Below are 18,075 nucleotides of genomic sequence, written 5' to 3'. Positions count from 1 at the left end.
AAATCATGCATGTCAACATCATACATCATATATACATATAACGTGTCCCGGCTCTCTAGTGAGGGACTCGGTGAATAGAGTCATCATATGCCATCCTGGCCGCCACCCCCGTATCATCATATCATCATGTCATCATATATATATATATATATATAACGTGCCCCGGCCCTCTAGTGAGGGACGCGGTGAACAATGCAGTGAAGTACGCACCAGAACGTGTCCTGGCGCGGGACTCAGTGAAGGACATATTGAGGCATGCACGAGCAGAGTAGTGAGAAACCATATGCATATAAATCATTTTTTAAGACTCGATAGGTAAGTACACTAATCGACACTTGAAGGATCATAAACACGTATCGAGTCAATCCGAGTTAGCATAAGAAAGTTATGGACGTTATTCATGGGAGAAACCTCTATGAACGTTTCATAGCAATCCGAGACCGCCTATGAAAGTTAAGGACATTAATCCTTATAGAACCCTTTTAAGAACAGAAACTGTTTATGCTTTGCTCGTTATTCAATCATACGATAGACTCAATTATGCCAAGTATGCGAGTGTCAAGAAGTGAATAAGAATCGTAAACAAGCTCGGAATTAAAGAATAGAGTTACCCTAAGGTGCGTGTCATACCTTACTTAGCCCCTATTCGGCGACATTTAACACACACATATTTCATGAATTTCATCTATTTCTACATACTACAACACTCACAAACCATCCCTAACACATAGAAAAGGAGTTTAATTCTTACCTTTACCCTTCCACTTCTCAATTTAGCTAGGTTTGGTAAATTACACAAATGAATGCTTTGCTTGCTCCAACAACTACTCCACGTTAATAAGGGCCTTCCAATTGGTTGAAATGCTAAAAGAAAATTATTTTTCTTGATCAACTCCAAGGCATCAAATGTTTCTAGCCATGGCTGAATACTACTATATTGTTTTCTTGAAGTTTCCTGAATGGTGAAGATGAAGAATATGTCTTGCTTTGTAATTACTCATCTATATATATTTATATATATATATATATATATACATAGCCCATGAAAGGTGGACACATGCCCCCACTCATGGCTTGAGTTAATTGGCCAAGCCATGGGTGGGTCCCACTTGATCCACACGGCCATGGTGGCTATTGTCATGAATCTTCTTGATTTGTTTTCCCTTTTTATCCCTATCCTTTCTCAATATTTCCATACCACTAATAACCAACTTGTGTATTAAAATAAAATCGGAAGGAAAATAATAGCCTTGCCCTTAACTTATCGCGACTATCTTGAAATATCCGAATGTACAAAATACGGGATATAACATCCTCCCCCGCTTTTGAACATTCGTCCTCAAATGTTGAACTGATCTTATGGGGTCTTATAACATTTCGGGGAGATCTCTTTTATAGCTATCACATACAGTTCATTCATCAATCAACATATCCGCTTTAGAAATTTAAATTACCTGTAGGCATAGGGAATAATAGGCATACTTCTTCTTCATCTCTTCTTCGGCTTCCCAGGTCATCTCCTCTCTGTTATTGTTTTGCCACAATACCTTGACAGAAGCCACGTCTCTGGTACGTAATCTTCTCACCTGACGATCCAGTATGGCTATAGACCGTTCCTCGTAGGATAGCTCCCCTATCACCTGGATATCGTCTATGGGAAACACTCTGGTAGGGTCCCCAATGTATTTACGAAGCATAGACATGTGGAAGACTGGATGCACTGCTTCTAAATCAGATGGTAACTCTAATTCATAGGCGACCTTGCCAACCCTAGGGACAATTTGATAAGGTCCAATATACCTTGGACTAAGCTTTCCCTTCCTGCCGAATCTCATTATACCTTTCATAGGTGACATTTTCAGAAATACCCAATCGCCAACCTGGATCTCTAAGTGTCGACGTCGATTATCGGTATATGATTTCTGTCGATTCTGAGCTGCCAGTAACCGTTCCTGAATGAGTTTCTCTTTATCAACTGCCTGCTAAATTATATCTGGGCTGATTAACTTAGTTTCGACAACATCGAACCAACCGATCAGTGACCTGCACTTCCTGCCATACAGGGCCTCATACGGCACCATCTGGATGCCTGAATGGTAACTATTATTATAAGCAAACTCAATAAGTGGTAAATGATCATCCCAGCTACCCTTGAAGTCAATAACACAGGCTCGCAGCAAATCTTCTAGCGTCTGAATAGTATGCTCGTCCTGTCCATCAGTCTGCGGGTGGAATGCGGTACTAAGACTTGCTTGGGTCCCCAATCCTTCTTGAAATGATCTCCAAATGTCATATATGTGTTCTTGTGCTCAGGTAATATAATCTTCATCCCCAATCCTTGTATAACTCTGCTCTCCCTTGAGCTCATACTGAGCTGTCCACAGTCTTGATAGCGCGAAATTTTCCAGGGTGTAACATCCTTCCTTAACTCTTTCATTACTTCCAGTCATTTTCTTCCACTTCTTGTCCTCATGTACATGGTTGGAAATTAACTAGCACCTCGCTCTCATTTTGCCTACTGTATTGTAGTCCTGCTTACCATGCTATAAATATTCATCGGCTTTTAAGTATTCACTTTTTCTCGCTCCTTGTTTCCTTGCTAGTGGGAAATCACCTTGCTTATATACGACATACTCTTTGTGTTTATCTCTCAGGTACCATCTCGGGCTATCGTTTTTATACCTGTTAATCTTAGACGTACACTGCATCGACTCCCTATAGTTCATTAGTTCGACTCCCTGTTCCTTTACGTCTTTGTCACTATCCCTTTTAACCTTGCATTCTAAATATTTATCCAATCATGACTTTGCCGCTAGTGGGCATAATGGCTGCGTTTCTTAAACTATTCCTCTCAGTTCCTTTCCAAGACCCCTTCCATCGATTCAAAGTATGTATATACATAATGGTTCTTCACATTTTACTATCCTTCACAATACAGTTACACTTATGGCAATTCATAATCCGAGTTCAACTAATTTCATAGCTCTCAACATCTATCAATACAACCCCAGAAGCATAGGACTACGACAATTCTTCTATTATGACTCTCTTGCGACGCAAGTAGACATATCTTCATTTTCCTTGTATCGATGATCGTTTTCGTAAGTCGTTATTCCTTGTTGGCTTTCTGGTGTGACCTTCTTACAATTGTGGTTGGGCATGGCTTCGCGTTGACGGTTCATATAATTCCATAGCATATGCTCTCATATTCAGTATAATTAGTGGTCCATGAACTATTTTTCTAATATCCGGTGAAATCTTTTATTTTCATTCGTAGGAGCAGCGTTCTTTCTTTCCTTCAAAATTTTCCAAACTACCAATCGTTGTTCCTTTTATTACAATTGCTATCCTTTCTGGTGCAAAATTTCCTTTTGTCGTCATCCCTAGTGTCCTTCAGGTTTGTCGTCCTCTCTATCACCCTTTGTTAATTTAGCTTAAAGACCTTTCTTGCTCTTTTCATTACCCTTTAAGACATGTTGCTGCTTACTTAGGTACGACGCAAATTTGCCCGTTATGAGGGATTCAAATCATGGTCTAAACATATCATAGTTCATGTCGGCATGAAGTATTCTCTTAAGGTGTCTTCCATACTTTCTCCTTAGGTCTGCCTTATGGTACACTTATTGTCAATTCGTTTCTACTTCTTTCAGGTATCCTCCTGATATGCCGGGATGTTTTGAACTCTGGCCCCGAACTAATAAATTTTCCTCTTCTGGACCATGAAAATGTCGTGATTCCTTTTAAGTCTAATATAATATGTTCTTCCCCCCTTATTAAGGAGATCCTTATACGCCAATAGTCTTCGAGTACCCTCGTCTTCGATAATTATCTACCGCCCTTCATTATCTTCTTAAGGCCGGGGTTCCGTCATCGTATGGTCTGACTTGTCTATCTTCTTGCTACTTACACTCTCGTATTTAATTAAAATACTTATAAGGGTATCCAATTCCGGTGCCTTCTTTTTCGTCTTTCCATACCTCTGTCTTTTATGACTAACGGTGTCCTGGACTCACAAGTTCATGGGGACGACGAGATTCACTATGTCCTTTTATGAAGTCTTCGATTATACCTTACTCCTCGTCTTTCTCTGCGTATAACATATCGAAAACTTCTTACCATAAGTTTTTCTTTCATTCGCGCCTATATCGTCATTCTTGTCAATATTCCCATATCTTTCCATCCACTATTAATCCTTTCACCCATTTAGCTCACTTACTCATAATTCTTCTTAACTACGCGTTTATGTTGCCACTGTGCATCCATGTTTTTCGAGCGTCCTGCCACTTTTGCTCTTGGCACAGAATTCTTGCCGTTTACACTCTCTCTGTCCTCGTTCATCGAACCTTTATTTGTCTTTATGATGCTATGGCCGAGCGGTCTCGCATGCACGTTCCTTGCATTTCATTCCATTTTCTCTATAATCAAATCCCTCGGTCTTCACATGAATTCTCATTCTATGCCATTAATTTTCTAATCAATCGTGCAGACTTATCATCTTTGTTCTTATCTCGGTGAGTAATCGGTTTCCTACCGCTAACTCATTAAAGTATCCTTCTTACTCTCATGATTAGAGATTTTTAGTTACTTTCCTCCTAAATACTCTCTTTTCCCTCAATCAGCCCCTTGGTACACCCTTCCCACTTTCATTCTTAGCCTTCCTTGGGTTTCTTCCTCCTCGAGCACCTTTCTCCTCTTGTTATTTGTTGTATCGGTTCTGAAGTCCATGAAATATTACTTTAAACGTGCAAATCCGTTTCATTTCTAAGTCATTTTTTATAGGAAAGCTTCTCCATGTCCGAAGCTACCACATCAATATGGTTACACATTGTTCTTGTGCTTTTCCCGTCGTCCCTTTTGGAGGCTTTGCTCAATCATGTTTCTTACTTTTCACTTTTTCCGATATTTTGATCTCCTTGCCTTCCATTTACCCACTCTCTTTATTTTCCAAATATCTATGTATTAGAACTTTCCAATCTTAACCTATAGTGAAAATAACATCAGCTTACCTTGCAACACTTGTACCATTTTTTTTTTGTCACTTGAACTTCGGTACCATTGCTCGATTGATGCCTTCAACAGACCACTACGCCGGTTGCTGGGGTACCCATACCCGTTGATACAATCACATGTGGGATATCATACGCATTCATATATATATGTATATATAATTACTACCATCTAGTCTACAAAATATTTCCAAACGCTATTGAAACTCATCCTAATTCAAGAGCTGTGATGCACTTTCTTTCTCTTCACCGGTCTAGTCTGCCTCGTCCTACGCGACCTCTTAAGGTTTCCAACCATTCCGTATACTCTAATTTCCCTTAAGCTACTCTAGCTTCTCATTTGTCTCTCATATCTGGATTTATAGGATATCTTGCACACTTCCCAGGGGGTCACCCATCCAAAGATTTCTCTCACCCCAGCACGCTTAACCTCGAAACTCTGATGGAATTCGGTTTGTTAATGCTGGTATAATCGCATCCACCTCACCGCATGACCTTCATCACATACCTAGAGCAGGTTGGGGTCTTGACAACTTCTGAAACTTTCTCGTAACGTGTCTCACTCCTAACTAGAGAGGGTCTTTTACTCTTCTGACTATGCAATTACCGTGTTGGCCTTTTAAATCCTCAATATTCACCTTTCACCTATGTATATGACTACCTTTCATCCTAGATCTCCAGATTCCCATTCGTGGCGAAGCACCTGGGTCGCCGTTACTTGTAAATACTCGCTTATCAGCCTCTTTGGATTTCTACTCACCATTCTCATATAATAATCTACAGCAGAACTCATTGGTCGACATTCCTTGAATCACCCAATAGACCCTGCTCCTACTAAATCTCGAATGGAACCCATTTTAATCCTTCGAACTTCTAATCGTCCTTCTCACAATCATTCTTCATGTCATGCCAAATCCATGACTCATCTAAACAACACATCCCACTTATTTTTTGTTTACGATATTTCTTTTCCACGCTTCTTCCTGTTAGATGTACCTAACTAAATGACCTGATTTTGAAAAATTCTGGCAGAGTCTCCTTTACAATTCTCACTACCCAAAACCTGCATGCAGCAATTACCAGCAATGCCTCACAGGGCATATATATATATGACATATTCCAGCCACCCAGGGCCTCCAATTTCAGGTAAAAGAACAAAAATATCAGAACTTAACTCTGTGACTTCCCATATCATCACTCACCTTCTCCCATCGATACTGTGCTTCCATTGAGATCAAAGGTTAGTATAAGAAATCTCATTTCCTATGACTTGGATATCGCACGATCTAAGACAAAAAGAAGGTCAATAATTCCTAGATGCCCTGCAGCCTCCTGTTTATAAGTGTTGCCGGCTTCACACCCATAAACAGGACTCTGCTGGACACGACTTTGCAGACAACCCCTAGGACGAACTGCTCTGATACCAATTTGTCACACCCTAATTTTGATAGGGCATGATGGGAACCCGACCCCATACTCAGAGCCGAACGAACCCCTTTAACTCTCGTTATGTTCATAACCTCACTGGACTATTAAGTTACGAAATGAAATGCATAATAGAAATTTGTCAAAACCATTCTTTTCGTCGTTCTCAAGTCAAGTAAAATTTGTAATCATATGGAATTTGTAACATAAAGCATAGTGGTACGTCGGCTTGCAGAGCCGCTTACAAGACTGGCATCCTATACATGTGACTCTGTCTGCAAAGTCTCTAACATCAATCAAGATACCATAATCAGGAATACTCTGACTTGGCAACACTCCAGAAGCAAAATGGAGCTCGCCAATCCGGCTGGGTCATCTTATAGCAATGTCCTCTACTCATCTGTATACACATGTGTGGCGTGCAACGCAGCCCCCGAAGAGAGGGGGTCAGTACGAAATATGTACTGAGCATGTAAGGCATGAAATACAGTAAAGAGGATCATAACTAAAATGGAGATTTTTCCAGAAACAAGTATGACTGTTAAAAACATCAATACACTTGCCTTTTGAAATGAAAATCATGCATGTCAACATCATATATCATATATACATATAGCGTGTCCCGGCCCTCTAGTGAGGGACTCGGTGAATAGAGTCATCATATGCCATCCTGGCTGCCACCCCCGTATCATCATATCATCATGTCATCATATATATATATATATATATAACGTGCCCCGGCCCTCTAGTGAGGGATGCGGTGAACAATGCAGTGGAGTACGCACGAGAACGTGTCCTGGCCCGGGACTCAGTGAAGGACATATTGAGGCATGCACGAGCAGAGTAGTGAGAAACCATATGCATATAAATCAATTTTTAAGACTCGATAGGTAGGTACACTAATGGACACTTGAAGGATCATAAACACGTTTCGAGTCAATCCGAGTTAGCATAAGAAAGCTATGGACGTTATTCATGACAGAAACCTCTATGAACGTTTCATAGCAATCTGAGACCACCTATGAAAGTTAAGGACATTAATCCTTATAGAACCCTTTTAAGAACAGAAACTGTTTATGCTTTGCTCGTTATTCAATCATACGATAGACTCGATTATACCAAGTATGCAAGTGTCAAGAAGTGAATAAGAATCGTAAACAAGCTCGGAATGAAGGAATAGAGTTACCCCAAGGTGCGTGTCATACCTTACTTAGCTCTAGGACATGCCAAAAGAAAGAAAGGGTAAGCCTTACATACCTTGTCCGCTTCGTAAGCTAATCCGAACGTAAGTCTCGGCTTTCCCAAGATCTACAACAACGTCTGAAGATATCAAACATTAGCTATAGGTATTTAGGAACCCGATTCCAAGCTAGCAATTCACCTACAGAAATTTAGGCAGCATTTCCCCTGTAGGGTTGGTAAATTGCACAAATGAATGCTTTGCTTGCTCCAACAACTACTCCACGTTAATAAGGGCCTTCCAATTGGTTGAAATGCTAGAAGAAAATTATTTTTCTTGATAAAGTCCAAGGCATCAATTTTTTCTAGCCATGGCCGAATACTACTATATTTTTTTCTTGAAGTTTCTTGAATGGTGAAGATGAAGAATATGTCTTGCTTTGTAATTACTCATATATATATATATATACATAGCCCATGAAAGGTGGACACATGCCCCCACTCATGGCTTGAGTTAATTGGCCAAGCCATGGGTGGGTCCCACTTGAGCCACACGGCTATGGTGGCTATTGTCATGAACCTTCTTGAATTTTTTTTCCCTTCTTACCCCTTGCCTTTTTCAATATTTCCATACCACTAATAACCAACGTGTGTATTAAAATAAAATCGGAAGGAAAATAATAGCCTTGCCCTTAACTTATCGCGACTATCTTGAAATATCCGAATGTACAAAATACGGGATATAACAATACCGGGGACTAAGCTTCCGATTTTTGCCAAATCTCATTACACGCTTCATTGGTGACACTTTCAAGAATACCCAATCTTTCACTTGGAACTCTAAGTCCATTCGACGATTATCCGCATAGGACATTTGACAACTTTGAGCTGCCAATAGCCGATCTTGTATGAGCTTGACTTTCTCTATGGCTTGGTGGACCAATTCTAGCCCTATCAATTTAGTCTCTCCAACCTCAAACCACCCAATTGGAGATTTACACTTTCGCCCATATAAAGCCTCATACGGTGCCATTTGAATACTAGAATGATAACTATTGTTATAAGCAAATTCAATGAGGGGTAAGTGATCATCCCAATTTCCTCCAAAATCTATCATACATGCCCGCAACATATCTTCAAGAGTCTGAATGGTACGCTCAGCTTGTCCATCAGTCTGCGGGTGAAATGTCGTGCTAAGGCTCACTTGGGTCCCTAAACCCTCTTGGAAGGACTTCCAAAAATTGGCTGTAAACTGAGTCCCTCTATCAGAGATAATAGATGCTGGGACACCATGGAGTCGCACTATCTCTTTGACATAAAGCTTTGCATAATCTTTCGCCACATATGTCGTTCTGACTGGTAAGAAATGAGCTGACTTCGTGAGTCTATCCACAATCACCCATATAAAATCATACTTACGTCGAGAATGGGGTAAGCCTATAATGAAGTCCATGTTGAGTACTCCCCACTTCCAAGTTGGAATTTCTATAACTTGCAACAATCCGCCAGGATTTTGGTGCTGAATTTTCACTTGTTGACAGTTGGGACATTGAGCTACGAATTTCGCTATATCTTTCTTCATCCCATTCCACCAATATTTAGACTTAAGATCATGGTACATTTTTGTTGCTCCAAGGTGAACAAAATAACGGGAACAATGAGCTTTTCGCAATATTTGGTGGCGTAAACCTGTGACATCGGGAACACATAATATGCCTTGGCATCGAAGAACTCCGTCTTCTGAAATCTCAAATGATGACTCCTCCTTCTAAGGGAGTGTATCTCTGTAATGCATTAGCATGGAATCTTCGTATTGTTGCTCTTTCACTTCCGCAACTAGCGACGAGACTGCTGAATTCTGAATGGTAGTTCCCCTGCTACCTGAGTCCACTACTCGAACTCCTAGGCTAGCTAACTGCTGGAGTTCACGAGCCATTTCTCTCTTCTCTGGTCATACGTCATACAAACTTCCCATAGATTTGCGGCTAAGAGCGTCAGCCATGACATTTGCCTTTCCGGGGTGATATAAGATATCTATATCATAATCTTTTAGCAATTCCAACCACCGTCGTTGCCGCAAATTCAACACTTTCTGCTTGAAGATATACTGAAGACTGTTATGATCTGTATAAATATCCACATGGACACCATATAAATAATGTCTCCATATCTTTAATGCATGAACCACTGCAGCCAATTCTAGATCATGGGTTGGATAATTATTCTCATGTTTCCGTAATTGCCTTGAAGCAAACGCAATCACCTTACCATGTTGCATCAACACACAGCCTAGCCCAATGCCTGAAGTATCGCAATAAATAACATATCCTCCTAATCCCTCTGGAAGTGTCAGGACTAGGGCAGAAGTCAATCTATCTTTTAACTCTTGGAAGCTACATTCACAAGCATTTGTCCATTGAAACTTTGCTGATTTCTGGGTCAACTTTGTGAGTGGTGCAGAAATAGAAGAAAAGCCCTCAACAAATCTCCTGTAATAAACTGCTAAGCCCAGAAAGCTACGAACCTCCATAGGAGTTGTGGGCCTTGGCCAAGTCTTCACGGCCTCGATCTTTTGGCTATCTACCCGAATACCATCAGCTGCAACAAGGTGCCCCAAAAATGTCACTGAGTTCAACCAAAACTCACACTTACAAAATTTTGCAAACAACTTTCGAGTTTGAAGAACTCTAAGGACAGTATGCAAATGATCTGCATGTTCTGCCTCGGATCTACAATATACCAAGATGTCGTCGATGAATACAATCATAAACAGATCTAGGAAGGGCTTGAACACATTATTCATCAAATCCATAAATACTGCCGCTGCATTAGTTAGCCCAAATGACATTACCCGGAACTCAAAATGGCCATATCTTGTTCTAAAGGCTGTCTTAGGGATATCTTTCCCCCTAACTCTCACTTGGTGATACTCGGACCTCAAATCGATCTTTGAAAACCATTTGGCACCTTGTAATTGATCAAATAAGTCATCAATCCTTGGAAGAGGGTATTATTTCTTAATCGTCACCTTATTCAATTGTCGATAGTCAATGCACATTCTCAAGGAGCCATCTTTCTTTTGGACAAAAAATACGGGTGCTCCCCACGGGGATGAACTAGGTCTAATAAAGACTTTCTCAAGCAAGTCTTTCAATTACTCCTTCAACTCTTTCAATTCCGCGGGAGCCATTCTATAAGGAGGAATAGATATAGGCTTAGTGTTTGGCAACACATCAATAGCAAAATCAATCTCCCGCTCAGGAGAGAGGCCTGGAAGCTCTTCCGGGAACACATCCGGAAATTCATTCACCATGGGAACTGACTGGAGAGTTGGCGATTCAGCTTCTACATCTTGAACCCAAACTAGATGATAAATACATCCTTTCGTGATCATTTTCCTTGCCTTTAGATAGGAAATAAACCTACCTTTTGGTGACGCAGTATTCCCTTTCCATTCTAAAACTGGTTCTTCCGGAAATTGGAAACGAACCATTTTCATTCTACAACCAACGTTGGCATAGCAAGAAGCCAACCAATCCATGCCCATAATAACATCAAAGTCTACCATTTTTAGCTCATGCAAGTCAACCATAGGACGGTCACAGATCACAACTATACAATTTCTATATACTCGGCTAGCTATTACCGATTCACCAACAGGTGTAGACACCTCAAAAGGTTTGATCGACTCCGGTTCGACTCTAAGTCGACCCGCAATGTATGGAGTAACATATGACAATGTGGAGCCCGGATCAATTAAAGCATATACATCATGAGAAAAATACTGATAATATACTTGTGACCACATCAGGCGAAGACTCAAGATCTTGGCATCCAGCCAAAGCATAAATACGGTGCTGAGGACCGCTAGAACTGGGGACTTCCCTCTACCTCTACCATAGCCGACTAGTGCATGTGAACCTGGCCCCATAGGGCATACGGATGATGAAGATCCAGCTACCGACCCTGAAGGACGGGTCCTACATCTACCATGAACTGAGGGGAAATCACGCATAATATGACCTGGTCAACCACATGAATAGAAAACCTCTGAACCCGATCGACACTGCCCCCAATGTAACTTCCCACACTGGAACATCGTGGTATGGGTGGCCTCGCCTGACCCAAATCACCTCTGAACTGAGACCCCAAAAAAATCTGACTCGGCCCGAAACGAGTAGATCTATCAAATCTCTAGCCTGATAACCGTGGAGGCGCACTAGTCATAGAAAGGGCTGAATGCCTAGAAAACTGTTGTCTGTGCCCGCCTCTAAACTCACTCATCGGACCCGAAGATCTGGCCCTCTTGCTATTTCCCTTATCATACTCGCGTTCACTTCTTTGCTACTGTAGGCTTTCTTCTATGTTCTGAGCATGGGCCTGAATGCGTGAAATATCCATATTGTCCTGAAGGAACACAATCAAGCACCTATCCATCGAATGTGGCCCTAGGCCCTTCACAAATCGGTGTACCCTGTCACCCATATCCGCTACCATGGCCGAAGCATACCTAGCAGAGGAATTGAAGCGGAGACTATACTCTAAAGCACTCATGCTACCTTGACTCAAATTCAAGAACTTATCGGCACTAGCTCGCCGAACTTCTGGAGGCATATAGTGTCGGAGGAAAGCATCAATAAATTCTTGCCATACCGGGGTAGGTGCATTGGCTCCCCGTGAAGCCATCCAGACCGTGTACCAATGGATGGAGACATCTCTCAATCTATAGGACGCTAACTCCACCGATTCGGTGTCCGAGACATGTATCAAACGAAGCGTCCTCAACATTCCATCAATAAAATTCTGAGGGTCCTCATCCGGCTTTGATCCAAAGAATTCCGGAGGGTTCAAGCTAATGAAATCACGAGCCCTTGCACTAACATCCCTATCACCTTGCCCTGTACCTTGTCACTGAGTCTGAGAAGCAACCAATTGAGTAAGCAAATGAATGGCCTCTTTTACATCTTGGCCCGAAGCATCTCATGGAGGGGCCGGAGGTGCTGGAGCTGGAGCCGAGGCTCCCTCACGCTCCTCAGAAATAGGCACTGTCTGGGAGGACTGAGATTGAGCCGCATTCTGTGACTCACTTTCCTCTACAACTGTTGGTGGTGCTCTTTCAGCCCGCTTTTCTGTCACTGTCTTGCCCTTTTGGGCTGCTGTAGCCTTTCTCTTTACAGGCATCTCTGAAATACATAATACACGGTTAAGGAGAAGGAAGTTCTTATATAATAGCTCTGCCGTACGATCTTATGAAGAAAGAAGGTCAATCATTCCTAAAAATGCCCGTAGCCTCTTTTTATAATTGGGGCGCGCAAAACACCTATAACCAAGACTCTACTTGACACGGCTCGTAGACACACCCTAGGACAGAACTACTCTAATACCACTTTTTTCACGACCCAACTGGAGGGCCGCGACGGGCACCCGGTGCTAGCCCACCCGAGCACCCCCTTAGCTTACCTTTACATCCACATCTAGGTGAGCCACATAATAAATCATACAGTTCTATTCATCAATCATACTAGTCCCATTGGACAACAGTTTCATTATATCAACATTAGCAACTATGCCCATATCAATGTACATAAGCCGACGAGGCTAACAAAATGACATCCCAAAATATAGGCCGACAAGGCCAAACACGTCTAACTGTATACACATGTCTACGAGCCTCTAAGGAGAGTATATCATATCACATAGGCGGGACAGGACCCCGCTATGCGCATAATTATATACACAAAAGAATAAGGACCAAAAGCTTTAACTTCGAAAGAAATGGAGCTCCGCTTTGTAGTCCCTGAGTAATGTAGCTACGAATCAAGTCTGTTTCCCTGGGCACCTGCGGGCATGACGCAGCATCCACAAACAAAAGGACGTCAGTACAAATAATGTACTAAGTATGTAAAGCATGATCAATATCAATATGGAAGCATAATAAGCAACATAAGGAATAACATAAGATGGAAGAAAGTAGAATCATCGTCATAAGAACTTGCTTGTCATAAGGACTTTCCATTTCTAATGCGAGGTTGTGTACATACATCCATAACCGTTTCCGTATTCGTATCCGTACTCATTTACATTTCGTATCCATAATTGTATTCATATGCCTATTCTTATTCCTATCACGACCGTATTCATACTCTTTTACATACCATATACATATTTATATCATAGACATACCTGGTCAACCAAGGCTTCAAAGTTATGCATACCTGGCCCTACCAAGGCTTCAGGGTTACATCTACCTGGCCCTACCAAGGCTTCAGGGTTACATCTACCTGGCCCTACCAAGGCTTCAGGGTTATCCGTACCAACTGCAGAGGTGTGCGTGCGTTACATAAATATATACATATTCTACCCGGCCTTATAAGCTCGAGGTTCCATAATAGTCATACATCGATACATATACATAATAGCTCATAAGCATCTTTACTATTATCATCACTATCATTATCGTCATCGCTATCGTCATTGTCAGCGTCATTACCATTATATTCGTCATCAATATCATTGTCACTATTATCGTCAGTCATTACATCTATCTTTATAGACTTACTCGTCATATGAGGAACTTAGTACAATCGCAACATATCGAGAATCATGAGCTTAATAGCTCGGAAGATAGAATCATTTGAAGGACATCATAGACTTATAGAAGATTTAAATGATTGGCCAGAGAACCATGCCTTTGGAAAGAAGGGTTAGCCTTACATACCTTTCCGTTCAACTATTTTACCGCTTGCACATTCTCCTTCAACGCTCACGTTCTACCTTCAGTAAAGTCATACTATCATTAGAAATCGATAGATAGCATACATGACTAAGGCTAGAGAAAATTTGATAGCATCCCCTTTATTTATACGACATTCCTCCATACCATATATCAACTCCCAAACGTCAACAATACATTCACAATATCATAACAATAGTCCTTATTCATTCTACATTATCCAGATTTCTCAATTCACTTCAAGTCATCCATATCCATGGTCACAACACATGATTACATTCGTTCATATACAATGTCTATCCCATGTTCTTAACATCATTTATAACGTATCCATATCACAACATATCAAGAATCGTGACTCAATTCAAAGTACTACTCACAAACATCACTACTCTCACATTCAAGACCCATTTTCTATATCCTTCTAGAATCCAAGTGTTTCAACTTTCAAACACCTTAAACAACATGGAAATATCATAAAAATTACCTTAGATTGTGAGGGGATGAATCTTTAGTGGAAATACTTCACTTGAACCAAACCTTAGTTCTCCTCCAATGGAATTTCTTGTGGTCCTCTAACCCTTGGAAGCTTTCTAACACATAAACACTTGATTCTAGTCTTTGATCTTTGTGTTCTCTTGGACTTGAGTGGAATATGTTTATATAAGTGTTTTTGACCTCTCAACACTTGTGGAATATGAAAAATGAAGTAAAAGAACCCAAGGCATCTATTTATACAAACATTGGAAATCAGACCGTCAGGACTTCCACGGACACTTATACGGTCCGTGGAACATTTCACTTCCCGTATAAGTGGTCGTGGTTCACAACCAGGAGACCACCATCTCTGCTGGGCATTCTACGGACCATTATATGGTCCGTGGAAAGTTTCACAGTCCGCGAAACATGGTCGTGGAACTCACAGCTTTTCCGAAGTTGTTCTCGTCGTTTCGTTTGATCTCCAATCCTTATACAACCTTCTTAACACTTGTTTAATACTTTATTAGCCATAAAAAAGGCACTATATCAACCTCTTAAAACATCATCACATAAACATTAGCTCAATCATAGCGGAATCTTTCCGAACACGAGTTACGTTTCGCTCTCTTCAACGAACTAGACTTCACATATTCGTAGAACTTCAAAATCTTATTGTATGAATTTCAAGCTATCTAATCCTTCGCTTAATCTCGTAGGGATTTTATAATCACCTTAAGCTCACATTAACCTATCCACAAATCAACACATACAGAATTTCCGAGGTGTAACACTATATAATACCTCAACTTCTGGGACACCCAGGTTAGAGCGCCACACGTCTTTTCCACTAAGGAATATCTGAATTCGCAGGGTGTGAACTTCTTATTGATTTAATAGATGGCTCTATCTTCCTTTCCTGTTTCATTGTTTTATGCTAACATACATCCAAAAGCATTTTCTGATACTGACATATATAGCAGCAAAGGACTTCCTGATTTGACAAGTATCTCTTGATTGTGTCGAAGGCTTTCTGACAGTCCTCTGTCTATTTAGTTGGAGCATCTTTCTTGAGGAGTTTGAAGATCAGCTCTATGATCACTATGGACTGGGTGATGAAACATCCAATGCAATTCAACCTTCCTAAGAAACTCATGACCTCTTTCTTCGTTCTTGGTGGAGGTAGTCGTTGGATGGCTTTAATCTTAGTGGGATCCAATTCGATATCATGTCGACTGACTATAAATCCTAGTAATTTTCTAGCAGGCACTCCAAATGGGCATTTTGCAGGATTCAACTTCAAATCATACATACGGTGTCTGGCAAAGAATTTTCTTAAATGTTCGAGGTATTCCTCACCTACCCGGGATTCTATGACAACATCGTCCACATACACCTCAATCTCTTTGTGCATCTTATTATGAAAGACGTCAGTCATCGCCCTCATGTAAGTAGCGTCGGCATTCTTGAGTCCAAAAGGCATTACCCGGTAATGATACACTCCCTATGGTGTGATGAATGTCGTATTTTGAGCATCTTCTACATCCATCAATACCTGATGATAGCCTGCGTAACAATCCACAAAAGATTGCATCTCATGCTTGGCGCAGTTATCAATAAGTATGTGAATATTTGGGAGTAGGAAATCATCCTTTGGGGTAGCGTGGTTGAGATCGCGGTAGTTCACACAAATCCTTATTTTCCCATCTTTATTTGGTACCGGGACTATGTTTTCCAACCATGTCAGGTACGGTGTCACTTCGACAACCCCCGACTGAATATGTTTTTCTACTTCTTCTTTAATTCGGATGCTGAAATTAGGCTGAGGCTGCCTAATTTTCTGTTTTACCAGGGAAAATCCTTCGAGGATCGGCAACCTATGGGCAACAACGTTCGTACTTAACTCCGGCATATCGGCGTATGACCATGAGAAAACGTCATCATATTCTTTCAGCAAACTCCGATACCCTTCTTTCTCAGTTTTTGTCAAGTTCACACTTATTCTAGTTTCCCAAACCAACTCTTAATTTCCTAGGTTAACTGCCTCTGTTTTCTCTAGATTTGCGTTGGCCTGTTCTCGTATTCTTCTTTGACATTTATCAACTCTTCCAGTTCAGTTATCTCTTCTTCTTGATCGTCATTTTGTTCGTCATCATTTTTACTTGTTTCGTAACACGTCATGAAATTATTTGTGGCCTCTGTATCATTACTATAAAACAAAATAACTCGGTTATTGATCATGTAAAACCAATCTTAATTATGTATTTATATATATATATATATATATATATATATATATATATATATATATATATATATATACGTATATAGGTGATTTTAGCAAACTTTGAGGCGTTTTCATTGAAATTTTAAAATAGCAGTACAAACGGTGGTCCTGACTTGGAATGGAATATCGAGCCATTTCCGTTATTTAACAACACGTAATAAAACATGAAAAGGCGATAAGCTGGGCCTCAAAGCCAACTTTCGCCATTTTTTTTTTCTGAAAATGAGTACTCTTTCTACCGCAGAGTGAACAACGGGGCAGAAGTCCATTGTCACGACCCAACCAAAGGGCCATGACGGGCACCTGGAGCTAAAACACCGAGCACCTCTAAACATAGATCTCATAAACATTTTTGGGTGGACCATAAAGATAGCACCTGGATATCATGATCTGTAAGGACATATATCAAAATATAACGACACATCTCTATATAATCTTCAACAATTATGTCCATCATCACCAACCGACAAGGCTACTAAAAGGTTATACAATGATATGAGCCGGTAGGGGTATGAAACGTCTAACTGTACACACATGTCTATGAGCCTCTACATAGAATACAAGTGACCATAAGGACTAATACCAATAGACTGCAGTTCCTAAATAACTGGAGTGCTCCTGAGAATCCGCTAATAAATCACCTACGGGTCAAATTCGTGTACCTGTCTACCTGCTGGCATGAACGCAGCGTCTACAAGAAAGGACATCAGTACAAACAATGTACATTGTACGTAAGGCATGAATAACAACATCATAAGAAATATAGAACATAACATGAGATAAGGATAACCTGTATGTCTGATTGCCTCTTAGGGTGAATATCATGCATGCTTAGTCTTTTCATAAAAACCTTTCTCATACTTGTATAACATAATAGTGTTGCAGATCGTGCAGCCCAATCCATAAATATTTTATATTGCTGCAGAACGTGCAGCTCGATCCATACCCATATATCCCGCGTCCGGGAT

This window comes from Lycium barbarum, chromosome 4 (genome assembly GCF_019175385.1).
Source record: "Lycium barbarum isolate Lr01 chromosome 4, ASM1917538v2, whole genome shotgun sequence".
NCBI lineage: Eukaryota > Viridiplantae > Streptophyta > Magnoliopsida > Solanales > Solanaceae > Lycium > Lycium barbarum.
Note: the sequence above shows the minus strand (reverse complement) of the source record.